This window comes from Miniopterus natalensis, chromosome 18 (genome assembly GCF_054644295.1).
Source record: "Miniopterus natalensis isolate mMinNat1 chromosome 18, mMinNat1.hap1, whole genome shotgun sequence".
In the NCBI taxonomy this organism is placed as follows: Eukaryota; Metazoa; Chordata; class Mammalia; order Chiroptera; family Miniopteridae; genus Miniopterus; species Miniopterus natalensis.
Window position 1 is genome coordinate 26,352,321 of NC_142098.1, and position 25,896 is coordinate 26,378,216.

The 25,896-nt window shown below is 36.7% G+C and overlaps 1 long non-coding RNA gene across 2 annotated transcripts in view; it reads right to left on the reverse strand.

Moving 5' to 3' along the window:
• The window catches only part of LOC107527918 (uncharacterized), a 766,921-nt gene extending 752,802 nt beyond the window's left edge, over positions 1 to 14,119 (reverse strand). Inside the window, exon 1 of one of the 2 annotated variants that reach the window (XR_001602322.2) lies at positions 13,872 to 14,119. This is a non-coding gene — a long non-coding RNA (uncharacterized LOC107527918). The remainder of the gene's footprint in view (positions 1 to 13,871) is intronic. The other variant, XR_001602323.2, reaches the window with a different exon arrangement.
• Between the last annotated feature and the right edge of the window lie 11,777 nt (positions 14,120 to 25,896).

Here is a 25,896-nt window from a genome sequence, read left to right on the forward strand (position 1 = left end):
TAACGATGACCAAAAACAAAAAAAGGCCAGGTCATCTACAAAATTTTAACTATACTTGAGCCCATCAGAGAACTGAAATCATATTGTAATCAAGTAATCTGAATTCTAAAGAGGGACAAGCCTCTCCAAAGAGAGACTGGACACACAAACTGTTTAGCCTTTGGTAGAGCAAGGGAAAAGAGGTGAAAGAGGTGGTTACCCTCCAAAGCAGATAAGAAATCAGCCAAAATTATAATGACTTGTTAAAGGGCAAATGTTGGCTGGTGTATCCATCTGCAATAGCTAGGAGCCCCAGACACAAAGGAAGTTTCTACACACAATCTCTGTCCTGTGAGCATCCATTGGGTACTCATACTCAAGAGAAAGATTGGGGGTAGGACAGAAAATCTGAAAGAGCCCCTTTCAGTAGCATATCTGCTACAGCTGGGGAAAGACACCCCAATGGACCCTTTTCTCTTATGAATCATTAGCCTTAAGGCACTAAAGAAGGGACAATAAACCCTGCTGACCTCAGAGTCTAGGAAAAGATCCATTGCTTATGAGGAAGGAGCAGAAGCAGAAACTCTCTGTCTCTGGAGTGAGGCAGGAAATCTTGGACCCAGGATTCTGTGAGTAGAGAAACAAGGTAGAGTTTGGTTCCCATGGAGAAGAGAGGATCAGAAAACCTTAACCCCAAAGCATAGGCACACAGGGGCTGCTAAGACTGAGACCAGACCAGTACAACAGAGAACTTCCTGCACCCACCATGATCCCAATGCCAATTCATGCAACAGCAGCCTATGTGAATAGCGAGACCATGAAGAGAGACCCATATGAGGCTCAGGCAGGCAGGGTAGAATGGGAAAACTGAGAAAAACCTCCCAGTACCTCAGGCATTTCTCTAAGTGCAAGTAAACAGCAGATATCACTGGGGCAACTTGAAGCCTATGGTGAACTGAAGATAACCACAGCAACAACAAAACTCAGATCTAGTTCAATTCCTGAATAGACTGATTCAAGGTCCACACTTACGGAATGACAGAGAAGAGAGAGGCATGCACTTTATCAGGCAAAAATACTATTTAAATCAGCCTCTTCCATTCTTCTACACATTACATCCAGGATTAAATAAAAAGTACAAGACAGATATAGCAAGTCATTGTTAAATGATAAACCAACAGAAGCAAACACAGAGCTGGCTTAGATGTTAGAACTATCAAAAGAGACTTTAAAATAACTATGATCAATATAGTAAAGATTCTAAAGGAAAAGATGGACAACATGTATAACTAGATAAGAAATTTCATCAGAAAGATGGAAATGATTAAAAAAGAGTCAAACAGAAATACTAGAAAACAGTATTAGAGATGAAGAAGTCCCTTGATCGCCTCCTTAGCAGATAGGACACAATGAGTCTAAAGATGGATTAATAGGAAGTATAAAAAAAATAATAAATTTCATTTAAAAATTTTAAACAGAGCTGAAGGACAATATCAAATGGCCTAATACATGTGTAACTAAAGTCCAAGAAGGAAAAGAGAGAAATAGAAATATTTGAAGAAATAATGGTCAAGAATTTTCCAAAATTAATGAAAAACAACAAATCACAAATCTAAGAATCTCAAGCAAGATTTTTTTTGAAAAAGTAAAAAAACAAACTAACAAAATAATACCTAAATATAACATAGTCAAGCTGCTGAAAAAAATACTGAAGACAAATAGAGATAAAAGAAACATTACATTTAGAGGAAGAAGGCTAAATACCTAAAATAGCATCATTTATATGATTTAAAATCATAAAAGTAAATTGCAACACTCATTTTGGCATCATATTGTGTTTGCTGTTTCCTCAGAATTTTATCTCTCTGATTTGATTGTAAAGGAAAGAGACCTACTCTTATCCTTCTATTAACATTACCTTTATCCCTTCACATAGTACTGGTCATGATCAAAGCATGGGAGATTTGCTTTTTCCATGATTTTTTGTTCATGATATCAGTAAATTTTTCTTTCAGAACATAGTCTTAAAATATAAATGTCTGTTTAAATTAACTTTACGAAATTCTTTATCTTATATTCTCTACCTTTTTCTAAAATGAAAGAAGAGGTGAACATTTGTGGGGCTGGCTCTACATTTAGCAAAGTGAGATTATGGATCCTCCCCACTTTGATATTTCCTTTCCCCAGCACTTACATATTGACTTTTAAATAATGCTATATTCATTAATGTATTATCTTATTATCTAAAATTTCCTATGTGTACTTGGTCTTTTCCTCCACAAACAGATAATTGATTCTTCAAAATAAAGTCTTCAATGTCTATGTTTTATATTCCATACACAACAGAAGCATAATAAAGTGCTTGGTTGCTAATGTTAATGTGATTCAAACATCTAGAAAGATCCAGCTCTTCTCTTCTACTTTTAGATCTCAGGCCCAAAAGGAGTGATCCTAGAGTAAGTAGATGTGTAGTCTACTGTTGAGCTTTACCCTGACCTTCATTCATCCTCTTAACTACTTCTTCCCTGCTGGCCTCAGCATCACCTCTCTGGCTTCCCATCTGTCCCAGCCCATGGTTAGATTTGAGTTTCCCTGACCTACTTCCTTATCTCTCTGGTTCCTCCACCATCACTTAATTCCCTAGTCAATGGCCTGTTCTCTTCCAAGAACTATATTTGTTCAGATAAACTTTCTAGAATTTTCCTCATAAACCAAAAACCAGGTTCTAATGCCAGCCCCAGGAGCCAAGCTCTGGACAAGAAGTAATCTTAAAAAGTGTGAAAACAAACAAATCTCTACATAAAGCCAAAGTAGGAAGGTGATATTTCAAGGTATGTAAATCATTCTTTACTAGAATTATGTTTAAGAAAAATGCAACAAATTTTCATACAACATATATCTATAAAATCAAAGAGCATAATTCCAAAATTAGTAGTTTAGCAGAATGTTTAAATAAGTAGAATATTCAGCCTGCCAACTTCTCATACAAGTAGAATAATTAACTCACAAAAACTGGAATAGCACTCTAAAGACTAGAATTTGCCAGTGTGCTCTTAAAAATAAATGCTACTAAGAAAACTCTAAGGATTTGGGCTTACAAGATGAGAAACACTAAAGTGTCCGATCTACTTCTTTGACCTACCCAAGGTATTACAGTTGGTTCTCATTATTCATGGTACTTATACTCTATAAAGTTGCTACAAACATTGAATTAGCAAATGCTGAATCATCATCCCTAGGGGAAATACAGAATTGGGTTCTTGGGAGTTTTTTGTCACATTTTTGTCAACCAATCAATACATAATCTTGTTTTATGTGTTGCTGTTTTAAAAACACCTTATTTAATACATATTGTCAAGTCATTAACAATGAACTCACGGCCAAGAGCACTGTAACTCATGCCTGAATGAAGCTTATCTAACACACATGTTCTCTCTGTAAGACACATCACAGCGTTCTTGAGCTTAGGAACACTAGACAGCACATCAGCATTACACTTGGGGGGCATTTTAAACAGCAAAATCACCAACAAAAAGCACAAACATGTGGGAAATGTGGCACTAAATATACTACCAAAAAAAAACCCACTTGTTTTTGCATGAGCACCGACAGAAGAATGCAGAGCTTCAGCTTGTTCAGCCTCAGCTGAGAAGGTGTGTAGGATGACTCAAACTTTTCATTACTCTGTGCATGTCTTCAAATGACTGCAAAAGCACTGTGAGTATTGATTTTGGAGTTGCAAATAAATTTTAGCAAGCGGGAAAATTCACGAGTATGAAATCTGTGGACAATGCTGATCAACCATATCTCCATTTCAAATGTCCTCCTCAACGGCCCAATTTGATATACACCTTGAACCTCATCCCACCTCTCAGTTTTCTTGTTACTTATTCATCAGCCTCACCCCTTGCTTTCAATGCACATCTTCGCTCTTCCTAACCGTTGCTTGGTTCCAAGGTCCTCGTTCCAGCAATGCATTCACATGGCTAAGACTGGGGGAAGCACATCCTGCCTCAAACATTAGGCCCTGGCATGGAAACTACTTCAGCTCATGAACAGCTCATGATTTCCACCATTTCAAAACATCCATACAAAACCTAAATTCACAGCCAAGGACTGCTTTATGCTTCATTCTACTATATTTTCAGAACCTATAACCTCTCATTGGAAAAAGCTTAAAGGGTAAGTTCTGAAATAAGTATGATTATCTGGATCATTTGGTTCTAAATCATTTAGGTCATTTACACTTTTTATTTTTTAATTTAGGAAATACTCCATAATCACCCTGACTCTACTTCCCTTTGCTAAGGAAATCTAATCTACTTGGTCAAATACTGCCTACCCCTAGTTCTCCAGAGACAAGTATTAAGTTTATGGGCCTCTGCTTTTCTTTGGATATGTTGAAACTGTCCATAAAAATTAATAGATAGATAGAATGAACTATGATTATTCACTAGGGAGCTAATTTCTTTTATTGACTAATTTAGTTCCCTCCATAACTGAGAGGAAAGAGGACACTGGGAAAATTAAAGCACTGAAGTCTAGATACCTTGAGCTGCTTGAACAGAAGTGTGCAGAAAGGTAAGATGCCTCTGATACAATAGTACCTATATGTCTAAGGTTTGGAAGGAATCTCAAAGGTCTTCACCTCTAAACTGGGGCACGCTCAGAGTAGGAGGGTCAAGGCTTGCTTTGTTCACCCTTGTGAGCCCAACATCTATACTCTGCCTAGTACATTGTAAACACTAAAAAATATTTAGTTATTTCTAAGCAATAAAACAAATGGGACATAAAACATGTGGGTAATTCTCAAAAACATAAGTGAAAAAAGAATCCTTAAAAAAAAGACACATACTGGATGATTCTTTAATATGAAGATCAAAAACAGGTGAAACTAATCTATAGTAGAAAACAATCACGGTGATTCCTTGGTTGGAGGTTGGGAGGGATATAGATTGGATATTGCTTGGGATGGGGTGTGAAATAATTTTCTGAGGTAATTATAAGGGATTTGAGTTGGTTGAGGTGCATGCATTTATCAAAACTCACAGAATGGTACACTTAAGTTTGTGCATTCCCTTGTATATTAACTTTACCTCAATAGATATGTGATAAAATAAGTATAGCAAAATGTTGTTAATAAGAGAAACTAGGTATTGAGTATATGGGTGTTCACTGTAAAATTCTTTCAACTATTTTGTATGTTGAAAATGTTTCTAATAAAACATTTGGAAGGGAGCAGAAATTCCACATTCTGAAATGAAAATATATTTAATGAAATGAAACAGAATTTCCCCCAATCTTCCACCTAATGCCTGAATTTCCCCCATGATGTCCTCATTAAGCGGTCATTTAAAGCAGTGACTTGGTTCATGGAACAGCTGCATCAAAATTATCTTGGGTACTGATAGAAATACAGATTCCAAGCCCCACCCACACCTACTGAGTCAGAACCACTAGAATAGTTTTAGCATGCCTCTCCCCACAGGTTTTTCGATGTGTGACCAGATTTGGGAATGACAGATCTAGACTATATACAACCACTGCAATGATTAGAAAGTCCTCTTTGGGGTTGGCCCATGACATTTTTTGAAAAGCTCTATTCAAATTTTTTTTCCTTCCATCAAACAAGAATCTGCCTTACTGGGATCTACTATTCATCTATTCTTATTTTTGGAACTATAAACTGAATCCTTCTCCCTCATTATTATAATTATAGCTTTCACTATGAGGGTATATTATATTATAGTATAGTATAGTATAGTATAGTATAGTATAGTATAGTATAGTATAGTATAGTATAGTATTGTATTATATTGTTTTATGCTACCCTTGATGTACATTATCTCACAGCAGCCTTTTCAATTTCATACATCCCTCCGCTACTACCCCCTCTTCCCATCTTTCTTTCTCTACACCAAGCAGTCATAGTAGCTTCAATTTTCGTGAAATTTTGTGACATGGCTTCTAGTCCCCTCATTATCTGTTTCAGAATGTAGACAGTATAGAGTAAATCTCACATTTGACTCTATGACTGAGTTCATTAGATCTTTTTCTGAAAGTAGGTTTTAACAGAAGTGAACACTAAGCAACATAAAAAGTCTGGAACTAAATGGGAAACAACTTTTGGCTACTTTTTAGTTCTGGCACCAGTTCTACTTAAAGGGAGATAGTGTTTTCCTCCATTCAGCGAAAAAAAGGTTTCAAGTGGTCTGGAAACTATAGTTTCTACTATCTACAATTTGGACATGTTTGACTGAAATTTAAAATTAATCCTTTCAGCTGCCATCTTTCAATCGCTTAAAAAAACTGTATAATATCTCAGTATAAAATAATGTCATCTCAAGGTCTGTTTAATTTTCCTTTTTTGAATAATACGTTCAAGCATCCCTATTAAATGCATACCTTTAAATAAGCTGTATTGAAAGATTTTTAAAATAAGATTTGTGGGATGAAATCACCAAGTTCCCTGTTTTTTTCTATAGTCCACTTGAGATTTCTCAATTTTATAATTTTTTAAAAAATATATCTTTATTGATTTCACAGAGGGGAAAGGAGAGGGAGAGAGTGAGAGAAACATCAATGATGAGAAAGTCATTGATCAGCTGCCTCCTGCCGCCCCCGACTGGGGATCAAGCCCGCAACTCCAGGATGTGCCCTGACTGGGAATTGAACCCCGATCGCCTGGATCCTAGGTCAACGCTCAAACACTGAGCCACGCCCAGCCAGGCTTATAATTTTTAAATGAAGTATCGTTGTACTCTGCCATGAATCAGATGGCCAGTTTAACTATTTGATGTCATCAGTCCAACTTTCATAAATGTTGGTATTCTTGAATGGGATTTTTTTCATGAGTGCAATGTTCTTTTTTTTTTTTTAATATATCTTTGATTTCAGAGAGAGGAAGGGAGAGAGAGAGAGAGTTGAAACATCAATGATGAGTCATCACTGATCGGCTGCCTCCTGCATGCCAGGACTAAGGACTAGGGATCGAGCCTGCAACCCGGGCATGTGCCCTGACAGGGAATCAAACCGCTATCTCCTGGATCCTAGGTCAATGCTCAACCACTGAGCCACACCGGGCCGGGGAGTGCAATGTTCTTGTTAATATATTTATAATATGTTTTGTTAATGCATTCGTAATATTTTTTCAACTGCTAATTTAAAAATTGGAGTGTTCTAAATTTCAGGTATATTTAGCTACTGTTAGAGTGAACCATTTTGGCCAACAAAAATAGTAATTTCATGGTTCAACCAAATACTAACTTAATTTGGAAAAAGATAAAGCAGAAGTGCTGTCAATTAGCAATTTTACCTTTGCCTCCAATTGGAATAACCCTCAAACACTTTCCTCTCTACTATAAACTAAAGTATAATTTTCTACTATAGATATTCTCTTTCATAATTTTGAAAACATATACCTGAATCTGCCTCTAAAACTATCTTGACCCAGCTATTCTTGAATAGCCATCCATCCCAATTTTGAAGGAACCACAAGTTTACATGTAAAGTCAAGGATGATATTCAAAGGTAGGATGGAAATAAAGGTGTTACATATTCTTCCAAATCCTTTAAATTCTACTTCAGTGGCTTTAAAGATTTTTATGTAGAGGGTGCTTATAATTCTCTCATGATGTGGCACAGACCCCTAAAGAACCCAGAAAAAATCAGCACCTACAAAGATCAGGAATTGAAGTATAGAAAGAATTTTAAATGGTAAACAAAATATTTCCATAAAGATATTTACTTTTGAATATCTGGATATCAAGAAGATATAGACAGAGACTGCAGAAAAGGGTTATATTTCTTTTGTCAATATAAAAAATAAGATACTATCTAGAATAGTTTACTATAAATATTCTTTTAACCAATGCTTATATAACTTATATTTTCCAACTTGGAGTAAATATATGTATTTTGCATCTTTTAGTGGCTAATTCCTTCCCAGACTTCACCAATATAAAATATGTTTTGTCTTCTATGTTGCCTGCTAGTACCATTCATTTGACCCTGGTGCTGCCTTATTGGTTAAGTTTTGAAACACACATCCATCCATCTCATCTATTTGAATATGCCTAAGGAGAGAGACTATGTCTTAAATATCTCTGTTTCCCCCTCAAAGTCTTGCACATTGGAAACAGCCTTGCACACCAGACAGAACTTCTGTCGCTTTTGCTTAAACAGAACACTGTTTTTTCCCCTTGACCAATTTAATTACTCTTATCTACATCTTTCCTATTCCATCTCTGCTATTTCTAGAGACACAATGGCTAAACAATACATAGTGGTCTATATTCAGATACACCATGGTTTTATTTCAAACTTGTAACTAGGGTGATAAACAGATTTGTGCACTTAAAGCAGCTGTGTTCTGTATGATCCCAGAATGTATATAGATACTGCATGAAAAATTAATTAGGCATTAGCTCAAAACACCTAGTGGCCAATTCAGATATTCCAGGTCTCAATTTAAATAATACAAAAATATTTAATATTGCCGCCCGGCCGGGTGTGGCTCAGCGGTTGAGTGTCGACCTGGGATCCAGGCGATTGGGGTTCAATTCCCTGTCAGGGCACATGCCCCGGGCAATCCCCAGTCAGGGGCGTGCAGGAGGCAGCTGATCAATGACTCTCTCATCATTGATGTTTCTCTCTCTCTCCCTCTCCCTTCCTCTCTCTGAAATCAATAAAGATATATTTAAATATATATATATTTAATATTGCTAATCTTTCAGAACTATGTTAATGAGATTCATGTATGGACTAAGTCACTTTGATAGAGAAACCCACTCTCTGAGGGAAGACATAAGTCTAGGAAATTCAATTTTTTTATACCAGATCTAAAGAAATCTCCATAGGAAAGATTCCCAATAAGCACTCAAATATTTTCTGCCTTAATTTCTGATTACTACTTTTGAGTAGAATATGGACAGATTTCCAAGGCCAATCTAAGACAATTGTCCAGATAATTAAAGTCAAAAATCATAAAAAGCATATAGATAATTCAAATAATCTAGTCATTATCTACCTGTGGAATCAAGGAGTTCAGTTCCTGGTTCTGCCACTACCTTAAGCTGGGTGGACTTAGAATAGTCACTTAATGTGTGTTTTCTCATATCTAAAATAAAGAAACTACTACTAGCTACCCATCTATTTGAGAGAGATATTTTGAAAATTAGAGTGGGGTTTCTCAACTTTGACACTACTGACATTTTTGGGCCCAATAATTCTTTGCTGCAATTCTGTGCATTGTAGGATGTTCAGCAATATGTCTGGTCTCTACCCACCAGATGCCAGTAGCATACACATACATACACACACACACATACACACACACACACACACATACCCCACAGCTGTAACCACCAAGGTGCCTACAGGCATTCCCAAATGTCCTCTTTTGGGGTGTGGGGGGCCAAAATCATCCTCCACCTCCAGTTGAGAATGACTAAATTAAATGGTTTGTATAAAAGTCATTATTTATACATGAAATATATACTGATCACCTACTATATGCTAGACACTGTGGCCAAGTCAAATAAGATGTGATTCACACCTTCAAATAGTTTATAGTCTAGTAGGGGAGACAGATAAACATCCATGTTGGCAGTGACGGCAGTTTGAGAGCTGGTGGGATGGGGAGGGGAAGCGTGGGGAGATCATCATAACATTCAAAGAGCAGAATCCACAGGAATTGGTGACTAAATGGATGTGGGAGATCAGTAAAGAGAGGAGAGAAAAACAATGTCAACAATGGTTAATTATTATTTAGTACCTAAGTCAAAAGAGTTTTTCCACAAAACCAGGAACATTTCCCAGAAGAAAACTCTCATCATGTAAATGCTCATAAAATAAATGTTGACTCCACTATTACTTAATTTTAACCAGTGGAGGAACATACATAGACAAACTATTCCATTTCTTCCATCCAATTTGCACTCCTATCACCAGAATTATCAAGACCAACAGGGGTCACTTAATTCCCACACTGTAATTGCACTATCAAGGAACACAAATATGGCAGTAGCATGGTAAGAAACAACATGCATCATTTATGGTTTATTTCATTCATGGGAAAACACATCATTTTAACATCTAGGAATTTTATTTAATATCAATTTTGAAAGCCCAAATCAAATGCATCTGTGCCAATGTCAAAAGAAAATAAAACTTAAACCAGGGTCAGAAACTGCCTTTCCCCCAAGACAGTGGAGATGTGTAGCTTTTCAGAATATTATCTGCATGTGAGGTCCACACAAAGCTGGCTCTATTAGCTCCCCCTCACTGTAGTACAGCAGGGCAAACAACTATCCCATTATCTCATGGCATTTTCTAGCTTGTGTGAAACCAGGAAAGTGCCGTTTTGAAACACAGAACACAGCATTCATTAGAGGAGAGCTAGTTAGAGGCTGCTAATGGTCCTGCAGAGGTATTTGGCTTCTGGTCCTGCAGAGGTATTTGGAGGAGGTCCAAGTGACTAACCACACTGATTTCAGATGAAATTCTCTGCAAATACATGTTACCCAATACTCCAAGATATATGAAAGCCTTCCTGGTTTTTAAAGTTTATAAGCCCCTTCACAATGGAATTCTGTGTGGAAATATCAAAAGTTAAGTAACAAAGACAATTTTTGAGAGGATCAAAAATAGAAACCATAATTGGAATACAAAAACATTTTAGTTACTTAAGAATCCACAGTTCTAAGAAAAGCAGCCTTATTAGCGACATTTGCTCAATAGGCAATTTTCCCCCATTTAATTTTCCTAAATAGATCACTTTGAAATTATTTCCCCTAACAAAGACTGCACATTAACAACAAATAATACAACATCTTTAAATTTTAATTACTGTCAAGTGCTTTATTTTGCTTCCAAGCAACTTACAGAAACATGTTATTAATATAATTTAATTTAAGGGGATGGGCATTTGTTTTCTGTTTTTAAAAAGGTGATTCTGAAATTCTGGCCCTGTCAACATCATTTAAACATTCCTGTTCCATGCCTCAATATAATAAATTAAATCAGCATTTTAATTGTGCCCATGCTTTGTGGTTCCTGGCAGTACAAAAAGATTCTCTGTGAGTGCATGACTTCCCCCTAAAAAACCCCACTGGGTGATTAATTACTAGCCTGGAAGATATAAATATGTCTCTCAATAAAGACAGTATAGACTGCTAGAAGCTCTGGCCTTATACATCTCCATAGGGTGCCTTAACTTAGCAGACATCCTTCTAATTCAAACAAGATTCTGGCTCCAGCATTCACGGACAGCTCCACCTGACACACTGTTCCTCTATTTATTTTAATTAGCATCATTTTATACATGTACAAGAATCAGAGGGAAATCAGGCTTTTTATGTATAAATATATAGAAGTCTTAAGGTGTCTGCTCCTTAAGTAGGAAAGAACTGAGAACAATGGAGAATAGCCTTGAGTTTTTAAAAAGCACCATCTCTCTATATAAGTATTTTAGGTTACACCCTGACATTGCTCATGCATCATTCTAAGTTAAAGGTTTGGCCAAGGGACCATAACTTTTTATGAAGACATGTACCAGCAGGTCTATTTGGCACTGCTTAAACTTCACATCTCCTGTCTGAACCGAGAAGCTGTCACGACCACCAGAAGGGAGAGAAGCTTATTGGCCACCTTTATACAGTAAAAACAAGGATTGATGGAATTTCTAGAACTGTTTCTATAAGACCAACATATGAGAAGGGGAATTATACCAATCATTTAAACCATAAATTGCAAGTAAAGTCAACTAACTTGAAAATAAACATAAGAAATCAAGATAGAAGCTGGCTTTTTAAACTGGAGAACTGTGATTGTAGCTTTATTTAATGCTTTGCCTTCATGATCATGGCATTATTGCCAGAACTAAACACCACATCTCTTTCACCCTTTCAGTATGTGTTTTAAGAAAGTGGGTGGGGAGAAAGATTATCATAGGTCATTCTGGCTAGTCAGAAATCCACACATCATATTCCTAATCATCTTTTTAAAAATTACATGAAAGATAGGTTCCCTAAAAGCCAATACACATTTGGCCAAGATAAAAAGGCATTTGTAGACTTCTACTCTACTACTATTTAGAGTTTTACCTGGCATGTCAAAGACAGATTTTAAGCATGGTCATCATAATAGCTGCAAGGATTAACTCACTCAGTAAACATGAGTCTGAATTGGAGTACTGCAGTAGATGGCAACAATGGCCACAATGCTTTACTATCTCCCATCAAGAGGCAGAGTATGTTTCTTACCCCTTAGATTTCAGCTGGTCTTGTAGTTTTGATCAACAGAATGCACAAAAATGGCAGTATACTAATCCTGAGCCAAGATCTCAAGAAGCCTTCAGCTCCCATTCTCAAACTCTTGAAATTCAGTGCCCACCATGGGAACAAACCCAAGCTAGCCTGACAGAGGCTGAGAGCCCATGTAAGAAAAGGCCCTAGTCATCTCAGCCATCCCAGATGTGGCCATCATAAGCCAGTCAGCACAGGCAATTGATCGGCTGACTACAGATTCATAAGTGAGCCCAGCCAAGTTTAGCCCACGCCAGAAGAACTGCCCAGTTGAGCCCAACCCACACTATCAACCTGAAATATTATGAGCTAAATTAAATAGGTACTTTTTTAGGCCACTAAGCTTTGGGGTGACTTGTTATATAGAAACAGAGGTCCTGTAACCTCATACTAACTTTTTCCCAGGCTCTAAACTCCAATTCAAGTTTCCACTACGATGCTCACAGCCTACTCTCTTGACCTAGTTCTTTTTGAAAACACTTTTTTCTGTAACAAAATTCAGCACTTAGCTAAATAACACCCCATATAATTTTCTAAGGTATATCTAAGTATTTGAGATTCACATACAAATGCCCTGAAGGCAGAGACCATGTTTTATATTTCTTTTTTGTTATTATTCATCACACTAAACACATAGTAGATAGTAAATAAATGTGTTGGTTTGATTGGAAAATAGCCTGTTTCACCACAAAGGATATTGAGTGATTTTTAAACTTTCACATTCCTCTACAAATTAATATAATGAACTTCAAAATAAGAAAGCAAAAACTAGATAAATTTAAAGATACAAAATTGCAATTAAAAGGCAGCAACTAGAGAAAATAGTTATGATATAGTTAACAAAAAGCTAAAATCTATAATTCACAGAGTGCCTATAAAGCAATATAAAAAGATGAATAACCCAAAATAAAACTTAGAGAAAGATATAAATTGACAGTATTCAAAATTACAAAGGGAAAAGAAAAAAAAAAAAACTGTGAAAGGTGTTTGACCTCACAGATAATTGGGAAAATGTTAATTAAAATAAGGAGATGCTTATCCATCAGATTATTAAAAATTAAATAGACTAAAGAAGATTCATTATTGGTGACATAACTGTATATAGAAATAGGCCTTTTTGCACACTGTTGATGGGACTATAATGTGGCATAGCTTTTAGAAGGACAGTGGGAAGTATCTTAATGTTAATCCTTTTAAACCCAAAATACTCACTGAAGACTTGTTTTTAGTACTAAAAACTGGAAAGCTAAATATTAATCAATACTCTCAAGGTAAACAATAATTCACCCATATATGAAAATTAAGCAAAAATTTAAAAGAATGTGAAGGATTTGTACATACTGAATAAAAAGATCAAGAAATGTTAAGTTAAAAAATCAGGTCACCAAAGAATAGTGTAATGCCATTTTTAAAAATAATAAGTATATAAATGCATAGAAAAGGGCTAGAATGATACACACTAATAGGGAGGAATGTGGTTGGCAGTGTGAAGAAGACAAAAAATTTTTACACACTTATACATCATTTGAATTTCCCACAAGCATGGATTTATGTGACATGTGTATAATTTGTTTATGTTACACATACCTGGGAAGCAGAAGGAGGCAGAGTGTAGATAGAGTCAACTGAAGAGCCAAAAAGAAAAGCTAAGCATTCATGCAGAAGGTCTCCACTTCTATCCTGGCTCAAGGAAGGGGAGTGGTTGGCACTGCACACAGATGTGAGCAGGAATTACCATTGGGTGCCCTTGTAACATGACTTCCTCAATGACAGAGAAGAGGAGATACCAAGCAGTTAGCTGTGCTGGGGACCCCGTGTTTGGCCTCTCGGAAGCATAGCGGGGCCTCCTCCTGGAATCTGAAATTAAGAGAAACAAGATGAGTCTCTGCAAGTTAAACTTGAATATCAATACAAACTGGAACAGAGAACAGAGATGGGATGCCACCTAAATAATAACAAACCTAGCAGTTGGCAGTCATCGAGTGATCCGCTATGCCAAGCACTGAGGGCTTTTATACATTACATCTCACTTAATCTTCACAGCAACCCTCAGTTGTTTTTATTTTATTCAAGGGAAAATGAGCTTAGAGAGGTTAAGGAAATTAGTAAGGATCACACAGCTTGTATGTGGCAGTGCCAGAAATTTGAACCAAGTCCTGTTTAATTCAACACCTATATTCTTAACTAACATGGTATACTCACTCCTGTAACAGAGGGAAAAAGGCTCTGGGTTGGCAATTCTTGACTCTAACCTTGCTGCACGTATTAATATAGTAAGGACACAATGGGTCAATTAAAACGAGCACTGCTGAACCACGGAAGCACAAAACAAAGGTTCCAGACAAGCACATGGTAACAGTACCTATTCAAATGTGCCCCGAACAACAGGGACCCTAAGGATTCATTTGGTTCAACTAGCAGGTCGACTGGGCCACACAAAGTGTGGACAAAATCAAATTTCTCCGCCTGGCAGGATAAAGGTGAATTCGCCAAAAGCAATGTCACCCCAAGACGTCTTCAAAAACAAACAGCTCCTTCAAGGGCCCTATATGAGCTTTCTTCCTGTTTGAAACTTCTATGGTCCTTTAGATATATTTCCACCATCTTTTTGCTATTTCAGGACTATTTTTGAATTTACACAATCTAAGTGATTGACACAAGACATTAGTGAAGAACAAACACATCACAAATCCATCACAAACCTAGGTCAATTGGGTTCTCCCCACAGACCCAGAGTTAATACATAAAGATCTGGAACAACAAGAGTGGGAGAGAAAAGTTGCAGGAGAGGGTGCTGTGTTTTTATGCTTGAGAAAAGAATTTATGGAACGATTCTGGCAGGACACACTGATAGAAAATTCACATCCACTTTACATATATATATGTGTGTATATATCTATACACACACACACACACACACATACACATACATATATATACACACATATATATTACATATTGGGGGTCTATATGATATTTTTTGAAGAATGGGTTCCATTGCTTTATAAACAAAAAGTTTGGACACCAATGAAGTAGAAAGGAAGGCTAATGCTCTGTTCAGTAACAAAATGACTTTTGTTTCTTTGGAAATCAACTTGCAGGCATTCATGGCTATGGCTGATTGAGACATGTGGCGGGGAATGGAATCCAAGGAGTTCTCCAGAATGGCTCTATTCAGTATTTTCTTAAGAGTCTGACTTGCAATCATAAAATATCCCTCATAATTAAAACCCTCACCCAAACTTCAATCCTAAGTAGATATAGGGGTTTTTAAGCATTACTATGGCCACAGGGAATGCATAGCAAACCTTCTGGAATGGAAGCCTGTTATCAGAAGGCAGTGGTAGTTATCAACATGGGCTTCAGACCTGAGCCATTGAGTTCAAACCCCAGAGCCACTCCTTACTAGCTGTGTGGTCCCTAGGAGGTTATGTAACCTCTCCAAGCCTCGGAAGTTTTATACATATAATGTAAACCACATAGGAGTACTATAAGGATTAAATGGCCATAAAGTGCTTTGTACTGAGGATAGCACAGAGTAAGCCTCCTCAAATGTTAGTTTGTACATTAGCACAGTGGAAACACAGATTTAACGATAAAATGGAATGTGGTTTGGAGAACAGAAAGCAGTACAACATAGAGAGGGCATGAAGCGGACAGAAAACAGGGAGCATAAAAAGGGGAGACGGTGGACTAAAGGAGATTTCATGATCTCAAAATTTGGGCTTCAGTCTATAGGGTTGTTTAATAATTCACTGGTTCAGAAAAATATGTTTACTCTCTGCCAATACCACTTTGGGGGAGGGGGAATAAAAGTAAATAAGGCGAAATTCCTGACCTCAAGAAATTCCATTTCTTAGAAAACACAAATAATTACAATCCTATGAGATGGGGGTTACAGTAAAAGTATGTACAATGTGCTATGGGAACACAAAGGACTGAGTGATTAAGTTTGGCAACGAAGGAAGAGATCTTCCTAAAACCATATGAACAGTTGGTCAGAGATGGGACTGCCCCCTAAAATGAAGAAAGATCTTTAATAAATATAAGAGGAAAGGAAGAAATTGCTCCTCCCTTATTTGTGCCTCCAGACATCAGGTTGAACCTAAAGTGATGAACCCTAAAACTCTGCTTCCTCAGAATCTTAAAGATACAGAGAAAATAGTCCCAAATATTAGGGAATGACGTCTGAAAGTTTATTCCCCTGAAGTTGATCACTATTTGACTCTTAGAAGTAACTTTGGAGATGAAACCAAAACGCTTGTTCATTTAAGAAGTTTATAGTCACTGTCAGTTGAAGACGGAAGGAAGTGTGCATCCAGTAATGGAAAGAAACAGGATGACAATTATAAAAATGTTATTTAGTATAATGTTGAAGGGGTGGCAAGCTGAATAATGCCCCCCAAAAGATATGCATGTCCTAATCCCCAGAACATGTAAGTTACATTACACGGTAATGGGGACTTTGCAGATGTGCTAAAGTTAGGGATCTTGAGAAGGAGGAGATGGGACAATAGAAGCAGAGGTTGGAGTGATATACTTTGAAGATGGAGTATAAGACCATGAGCCAAGGAAAGCAGAGAGTCTCTACAAGCTGGAAAGGACAAGGAAACAGGTTTCCCCCTGGAGCCTCTAGAAGGAACTCAGCCCTGCTGACACAGTTAGCCACATAAGAATCATTTTGGACTTCTGACCTCCAGAGCAGTAAGAGAATAAACAGGTATGTCTTTTAGCCACTAAGTCTATAGTAACTTGTTACAGGTATCAATAGGAAACTCATATGAGCAGTATTTTCCACCCAAAACCTCAAAGCCCAAGCAAATATTATATCAATCCTCTCAGCACCCTGGAGAAGAGAGGAAAAAAAATGGAAAAGAAGTTAGACCAAAGTCACCCAAGACTAAAGCAAATAAATAGTAGAACAGGGAAAAAATACTAAGTTTAATACCCAGAGGAAGACATGATCCTCCCGCCTCCAAAAATACAGCTCTCTGGAGGACTCCTAAGCTTCCTTTGAGCGAGAGGTTCAGATCCTCGCAACAGGAAAGCCCAGGCATTTCATCTTGATGGTGTCTCAGGATCACAGTAAAGGAAGATGGTGGCCCACATTTGGTTATTCTTACTGCCAGCAGAATGATGTCCATACCATGAGGACTGGTACTAATTGACTAACAGCCAGGAATGCCCAGCCCTGCCCCAAATAAAAAGAAAGTGTATTGATATTAGCCACAAAGATGGAGAGATGACATTCTCTTACCCTCACGAGAGCAGTCGAAGTTTCTGCTAATGTTTATGAGAGGGGAGGGAGGAAGCAAAGTCAGGGAGATGACACATGTACATCATTCACATCCCCAAGCAGATAAACAGACTAAGAGAGCTAAGGGAATGCCACATTTGGTTCTTTGCACTGTTCCCAACTTGCAGATCCCTTGCAAATACATTTAAATGCTATTATCAGTAGCATCACCTTCTAAAATAAACATCTTTTCATTTATGAATTTTTCCCCATTTTGACCGCTGAAACCTGCAAATTAAACATACACCATGAGACAAAGGCAACAGGCAGACAATCTCCAGCTAAGAAATTTGAAAAAAAAGGGGAGGGAGAACAGGAAAAAAAAATCAACCTCTGATGAAATAATTGCTTCTGCTGTTATTTTTTGCTATTGCTTCAGAAATGTTCTCTCTCTCTTTTTTCCTTTCTTGTCCCTGTAAGTGAGGTGCCCTGCTGCTGTGCAGATGAAAGGTCCAGTCTCTTTAAAATTTCATGCAGAGCTCTTCACAACACTGAAGCTTTAAAGGCCCATGGCAAATTCAACATATTGTTACACTTGATGGAAGCAGATCAAAATTACATGCAAAAATATACTGTATATTCACTGTCTGAAAATACTATGGAGTTACAGCTTCCCAGTTCACTAACCAATATGGACTGATTTTCTTATTTAGAAACACAAAAGATACACATGGAGTGAGTGTTGTAGCAAAAATAAGAATGAAACTCAAACCACCTAAGGTTAGATTAGGGTCCTAAAATATGTGAATGGTTTTATTCATAGTTTTCCTAAATTGTTTTAAATATGTGAAGCATATTTAAGATACCAAAGGATACAAAGGGCAAAAAAAATTTTTTTCTAAAGCTTGCGTATATCATGGAGTTCTCTTCCATTTTCGTTTTCTACTGTTTCACCCCTACTATAGCTCCTGGAAGGAATTATAGCAACTATCCCCAATGCCAATCAGTGGTTTTATTATATAATAGTATAAATTATTATATCTCTATCAACATGTATAAATGTTTTACTGAATGTATCAATAGATGATTTGAGGTTGTGTGTCTTTGACAGATATCCACAGAAAATCAGTGTAGGCAAAGTCAAATGTTAAAACTGATCATAATTAGTACTGACGATCTACTAAAATGTTAATACATATGACATAGGAAATGTTTTGTTTACTGTAAAATATTACATATATGTCCATTTTATATTATGAAATTTAGGAACTACCAGATGGCTCCAATGTTTAACTGCTAGATATATCTTTATAATGTTAAAATTCCAGGTGAAAGACAATTGAATAAAAGAAAAAATAATCTCTAAAAATAACTTAGATATGATCTGGAAATCTGATGAATTTTCAAGTGTCATAAGTATTAACAGATTATGGCTTTTTTTTTTTTTTAACAGTTATGAGGTCCAAGGCACAGAGCTACAGGCTTTACTTTCATCATATCCTTTGAATCTCACAACTGGTATTACCTCAACTTTCCCACTACTTAACACATACAGAAACTGAGGAAGCTTGTCCCGCCGCTAGAGGCCTGAGGTAACAGGGCTAAGAGGATCAACATCTCAGACCTTCTGTCTGAGAGGCACACAAGTTGGGAAGGTTATGCCTAGGAAATTGGTGCTTGACCCATTTTATAGATGAGGACACACTGAGGCTTGAGGCATTAACCAACTTGTCCTAAATCTCAGAGCTGGTAAGCGGCAAAGCTGAGACCTGAAGCCAAGAAGTCTCCAAACCTAGATTTTAATTATTATACTCCAGTACTCAGCAGTGGGAAAGTTTATCAAAATTCTTCCCACTGATTAATGAAAAAATAAGGAACAACAACTTTTAAAATAACCAGAACTTCTCTAAAATCATGCTCTTTGAAAAAGCAAGACTATTTATGTTGTTTTCACTCACTGAACTTATAAACTAATACTACTGCCACTTCTCCAGCTCCAGGAATCAGGCCAAGTTTTAAGCCCTGGGATTTGCCCTGAAATATCCTGTGGGGTCCTTCTCTGCCTGATTCTCCCAAACCTTTGTTTCTATTAGTAAAATATTAACAGCTTTGCCCCATATGAAGCTAACAACAGATATCATATAACTAATATATCCTGCAGAAATACTATTCACATGCAAATATTTATCCAAAATTACAGTGAAATTAGGAGGGAATTGAATAGGTGCTATTTATTCAAAGGTCTCCTTTAAGTTAACCAGATAAGAAATAACACACATTGAAATAACTGCAGAAATGGAATGTACCATCAAGTTATATCACAAGGAGAAAAAAAAAACTCTCTGGATAAAAAATTCAGGCTTATTTTATCTTAAATCAGACCAAGGGGATTAAGGTTGCTTTTTTAATCTACTTGTGCATAATGATCTCTCAAATTAATCATACTGTTTAATAGAATATTATTATTAATTAGACATGCCATTGCTTCAGGCAGAAAATTATTGGGAAGTAAAACAGCTATATTCGAAAGATTTCTATTTCTATCATTGCACATCTCTTTCAGTTCCAATTCTCAGTGGAAATCCCTCAATGAATTCAGTCCTTGTAACACTAACAGAAGTATCTATGTATCTATGTCTTGTAAGATAGTTTCTGTGTTATTTTTAAGCCAATTACTTTTTTCAGGGGATGTGGGTTCAAAAGAAAACCCATTGGTGTTGCCCAGATTTTTATCATCTTCATGAAGGACAACTGAGTCATCATTTTTATCCATAGGGCTGGCACCCTCTAAAATGTTCTCTTTTTCATCTGGTCGGCTCTCACAGACCACTGCAGCTTCCTCCTCATTCCTATAAGCCCCATGTAGTATATCTGTGCCACTGCAGCCACCTAGGAAAACTCTGCTGTCCCCCCTATAGGCCAAGACTTCCTGGGGCTCTCTCAGGCACATGACATAGACATTTCTCTTCCTCCCGCACTAGGCTACATGCAAGAAACTTCCAGAATCCTATTGCTTTCCAAAGCTCCCACATAAGAACAAGGACACAGGTACTCTGTCCCCAGATTCCTTCCACTTACAATTTGGTTCTATTGTCCACCCATCCTCACCCTCCATCCCTCCTTCAACTCTAGCCTCCTCACTCAGAGCACTCAAGGAAATGACCGAGCCTCCTATTTCACAGTGAAAAATAGAGACTAATAAAACCAAACTCCCTCAACTCCTGACACACACACTGAAAAATTTTCCCAGCTCTAAAGACAAAGTTAATCTCTTCACTTGTATCCCTTATCTCATCTCCACCTTCCCTTCAGGAATGTCCCTCCATCATTGCCTTCCTCCTCTGTATCTTCCTCCTGTCTCTTTGACTCTTTCCCTCAGCTTATACAATAAATACATGGCTGTCATTAAAATACACACACAGCATCAGCAAGGAGAACCACACAAACACATATTTAACTCTCATCTTGACCCTTTTAACTTTCACCTTCCCTTCACAGCTAAGCTTCTTCAAAAAATAAGAAGAATGTTTCAGGCAAAAAGAAAAATATGTGAGTGGGATAGAAAAGAACACAGACCTTCTAGAAATGGATAAAGATGACATGGTACATTTTTACAATGGAATATTACTCAGCCATTAAAAAAATGAAATCTTGCCATTTACGACAACATGGATGAATCTCGAGAATATCATGCTAAGTGAAATAAGTCAGATAGTAAAAGTCAAGAACCATTATGATTTCACTCACATGTAGGATATAAAACTGAAAGCAACAAACTAACAAATACGACAAACAAACAAAACCTCAGCAAAACAGACAACAGTATGATGATTACCAGAGGAAAAGGGAAATGGGGGGAGGTAGAAGAGGGTAAAGGTGGGAGGATAAATGGTGATGGACGGAAACTTGACTTGGGGTGGTGAACACACAATACAGTATACAGATAACATATCATAGAATTGTACACCTGAAACCTGTATAATTTTATTAACCGATGTCATCCACAATAAATTTAATTTTAAAACTTTTTAAAGCTGAGCATTGAGACTTGGTGGTTCTCTTCTGCCTTTTCCCTGACACTGAAACTTGTGCTTCAATAAAGGATACAAGTCAGAGCATCTTGGTTTACAGGAATAAAAAACACATCTGCTTAATATTTTCATAAAGATAGCTCTTACATATATTTTCCATTTAAACAATTTAACTAGTCCCAACCTTTATTTTCTACTTCCCTCAGTGGCAGAACTACAGTTAACACCAAGTATAAAAACTCTCAGGATAGTGATAGTCAACCACCAAAATTTAAAAATGGCTATACTAAATTAAAAATGCAAAGTTTAATAAAAGAAATGAGAGTTTTTATACATGAATTTTTTCACAATTCTATTTGATAAACTAAATGTGGTTATTCTTTATATAGTTAGAATTGCAACTTTTTAAAATCTGCTTTGCATGTCCTACTCATTTTCTCTACAATTAAAATTTGTAAGCTATAGCTATTGCACCAAAGCATAAAATTCTAGAGTTTTACAATGAGCCTTCCCTGCCTCATCTCCCACCCCCAATAATGGGATCAGGATCAAAATATTCATTTTCTGCATCACTAAATAACGACAGTTACAGATGTGTGTAAAAATTCTCTATAGGGTTTGACAATTATCCATAGAAAGAATGTGAGGTGGTAATATCATAAGGAGGTAGAGTTCGGCTGTACTGGGAACGTCTCCAACTCTACCATGGTGAAAGGCGATCTGTGAGGCTTTAATTTGTTTGAGCCCTGGTTGGCTATAAAACCACAGAAGGTGCCTGGACAGTGAGAGAAGAGGAAGAAGGAAAATGATGTTTCCTCAACAGGCTTAGATTGGTTTCATCACCTCTCTAGTCCCTGTTCAGATGATTATATAAAGACCAGCATGTATTTTTTTTGTGTCATTTTATGCTAACAAATCTCAGATGCAAACAGAAAATGAAGAAAGATTTAAATCTTGTTATTTTGAAGTAATACATTTTGGGGTCATGATTTCCTTGGAAAACTTAAAAGAAAAGGAAAAGAGGACCTTGCTTGATTTGTGTTAGGTGTGCCATTAATGTTGCTTACAAGGACACTTATCCTTTTAAGGGCTGTTAATAAAGATATAGAAGAAACTTTTACTTTTAGGTTATTGTGAAATGTTCTATGGCCTCTCTTTGTATTCTACTTTTATGGGCAATTTTATGTAAATTTATTGAACATTCTTATGAACTAACAACATAAGGCCTGAATAATCTTACAAAACAAATAAAAATTATATTCCTCTAAGACTAATGCCAAAAAGAAAAAATCTGTCCAGTGTTTCTCCAAATAATTTTTTTTCATAAAGAGCAAATTGTAGAAGTCTATTGAAAAAGAAAATTTTTCATTATATTTTGAGTGACCAGGAATAAAGAGTTATAAGGAAATTTTCTTGAAGCTTTAACATTATAATTTATCATGACTTTAAAATGTACATATATATTAAATCTATATTATACAAGATTATACAAGATCTTGTATAATATAGATTTAATTATACACAAAATAGACACATGCACATACCCTAAGATTATTAAACTTTACAAATCTATGCATATGTATTTTTTTTTTCTCTAACAAAAATTCCTGTTTTTGTATTCATACTATATACCTGATCACAAGGTAACCTAAAGCACATTTACTTTAATAACTTTTACACATTCATAAATATTTTTAAACCCCATAAATGTTTAACATTAGTATAGCATATCAAAGCACTGTTCTTTTTCTCTGTAAATAAATCATTTCTAATCTAAAGACTTGGGGGGTGGGTAACAAAAATCCTTCTGGCCGGTGAATCAAAGGACATTCCCAGACATTAACTTCTCTTCCCAAATATGAAAAACATATTAAATATATATCTTATAATAAGATGTTTTCCTCATGTTTCCTTTGGGTAAAATCTGTTTAGTACATTCCCCTGTACATTGTGCTATGGAATTCTTAGTCAACTTTGTCATTTTTCCCTCTGCAAAGGGCTGCCTGCTGGAAGGAAGCCAGAATTGCTGTGATATCACTTACTCAACCAAGACTAACCACGTTAAGTTCAGGCAAAAATGAGTTATAATGTAAATGGAAAATGATTATATATATAAATTATACACACACACACACACCTACCTCTGCCCATTACACTACTTCTAAAGAAAAACAGATACTCCCACTGTCTGTGTTTTGAAAAGAAGACAAGCTATGAAAAAAGACAGAAGGCGTTCAGGATTGAAATAAACTTCTAAAACTGCTAAATGTTCTACGGTTTAACTTTTTTCCCCCAAACCCATGTGGCCATCTGTATCTATAATTAGGAGTGAAATAATAAGAGATTTTTCAAGTAAACCTTTCCTAAGGCTGCGAACCACCATCGTACTTAAAGGAAGGAGTGCCAAATGACTTGTGTGTTTCTGGGCAACCTTATCGCAACAAATGGCGCATGTGGGTGGCCATGCTGCTTATGGTTGTGGTATGTGAGTTAGTGATATTAGTTACACTTGCATCTCACAAGCAAAGAAAGTCCCCATGTTGCTTCTATGATATCTTTCTCACACCTTTTGTCATGCCTATCACCAAGCTATGCCAACCAATTATGTCTGTAGCTGTCAATAATTTTTCTGTATAAACATCCTCTTTGAATCAGTCTTTTGCCACCTGCACTGTTATACTTCACTTCCTTTTAGCAGCACTAACTGCTTCAAGAGGACAATTGGCACTGAAAACATGGTGCTGAAGCAATCATTCGGTTCTGTGCACACATTTTAATTTCATGCCCTATGGGGGGGATCACTACCGAACTTAAACAAAAATTGAGTCTTTAATGTGTTATTGTTTTATACAATTTATTTTCCAAATAGTCTATTAGCTCTTTAAAAGGAAAGGGGGGGGGAGGAAGGGAGGGAGGGGGGATGGGAGGGAGGGAAATTCAGTGGGCACTGGGTATTCAAGGACATTCAATCCCCAAAACTGAATCCTACAAATATTTCCCCAACTTATTTTTATGAAAATAAACTGAATTTGTCAAATGTCTCCTCCACCACAGCCTATCCTGTTGTTATCCCCACACGGTAAGAACTAACATGTTAAGCCAACCCTGTTGTGACTACGAGAGAGACAGAAGCATTCAGGTTTTGATATCACAGATTTAGATGGGTTTTGTAGCATGGCCTGTAATTTAAATCTTGAAGAACACAAAGGACAAAAGCAGTGTGGGAGTAGGAGCCAGTGTGAAGCAGTGAAGAATAAAACCTAATATGAGCAAAAGAACAGATGAATGTGTATGGACGATCAGGACTGGCCTCAAACCTATTATATGAGTTTTGTTTTCCTTTGACACAGGTGTTATTTTCCCCTTGGCAGAAACAGCTAGTGAAATGTTGAGTCTTTTCCTTTCCCTGTGTATGTACTAAGGATCTAAAGTCATGAGTTGATGAAAACAGGCTGCCTTGGTCACTGTACCACTAGCCCAACAACACTAAGTCTGGCAATTAGAACCTGATTAGAATCCAGAGGAGGGAAAGGAGATAAGAAAAGCTGAAGAGTAAATTACCAAGAAACAAGAGAAACATTAAAAATCAACCACTCATAGAACTTTTTTTAAAGGAGAAATTTTTTTTGTATTTTAAAAAGTATGTATGGGAGGTAAAGCACTTCTTCCCATAAAGACTTTTGGAAATTTTTATTTACAGCCCAGACTTTCCTGCCCTCTTGTGGAGAAAATACAGAGCTCTCTATCAATATAAATATGATAGCTTTTTAAAACTTGCAGTTGACTTTTCCCATGGTATATGTGGTTTACTGTCATGGTTGGAACCCCTGATGTTCACAGAACTTTATTAGCTATTAAATGATGTACCAAATAAAACATAAAATCTGTATAACAAAGTAGAGCTAAATTAGGTGTTAGGTTGCAAGAAACCATCTAATCTGGGGCAAGGGAAAATTGCAACGATCAGTTTTTAATAATACTTAGAAGTATAAATAAATATTTTAAACAAGTAGGAAGAGAGAAGGGTTTTCAAAGTGGCCATCAAAAACTCTAGTTCTGTTTCCATCTTTCTATTCAGAAAATGGTCCAACATCTCTCCATGGGGGCTGCCACTACACATTGTCATCTGGGTAAGACCAGCCTGGGACAAAGAATACACACATCCCATCAGCAACTCCTGTAAAGTCAGAAAATTCCCAATTTGCCTTAGGTTGTTTTTTAAAAATGTATTTATAGATGTTGTTTTAAAGAAGACAGGGACAGGAGGTCCTGAGCCCTACATTCAATGCCCAACTCCAACCAATGGCCAACTTATGCTGTGGTTTAGACACAAATCTACCCTGAC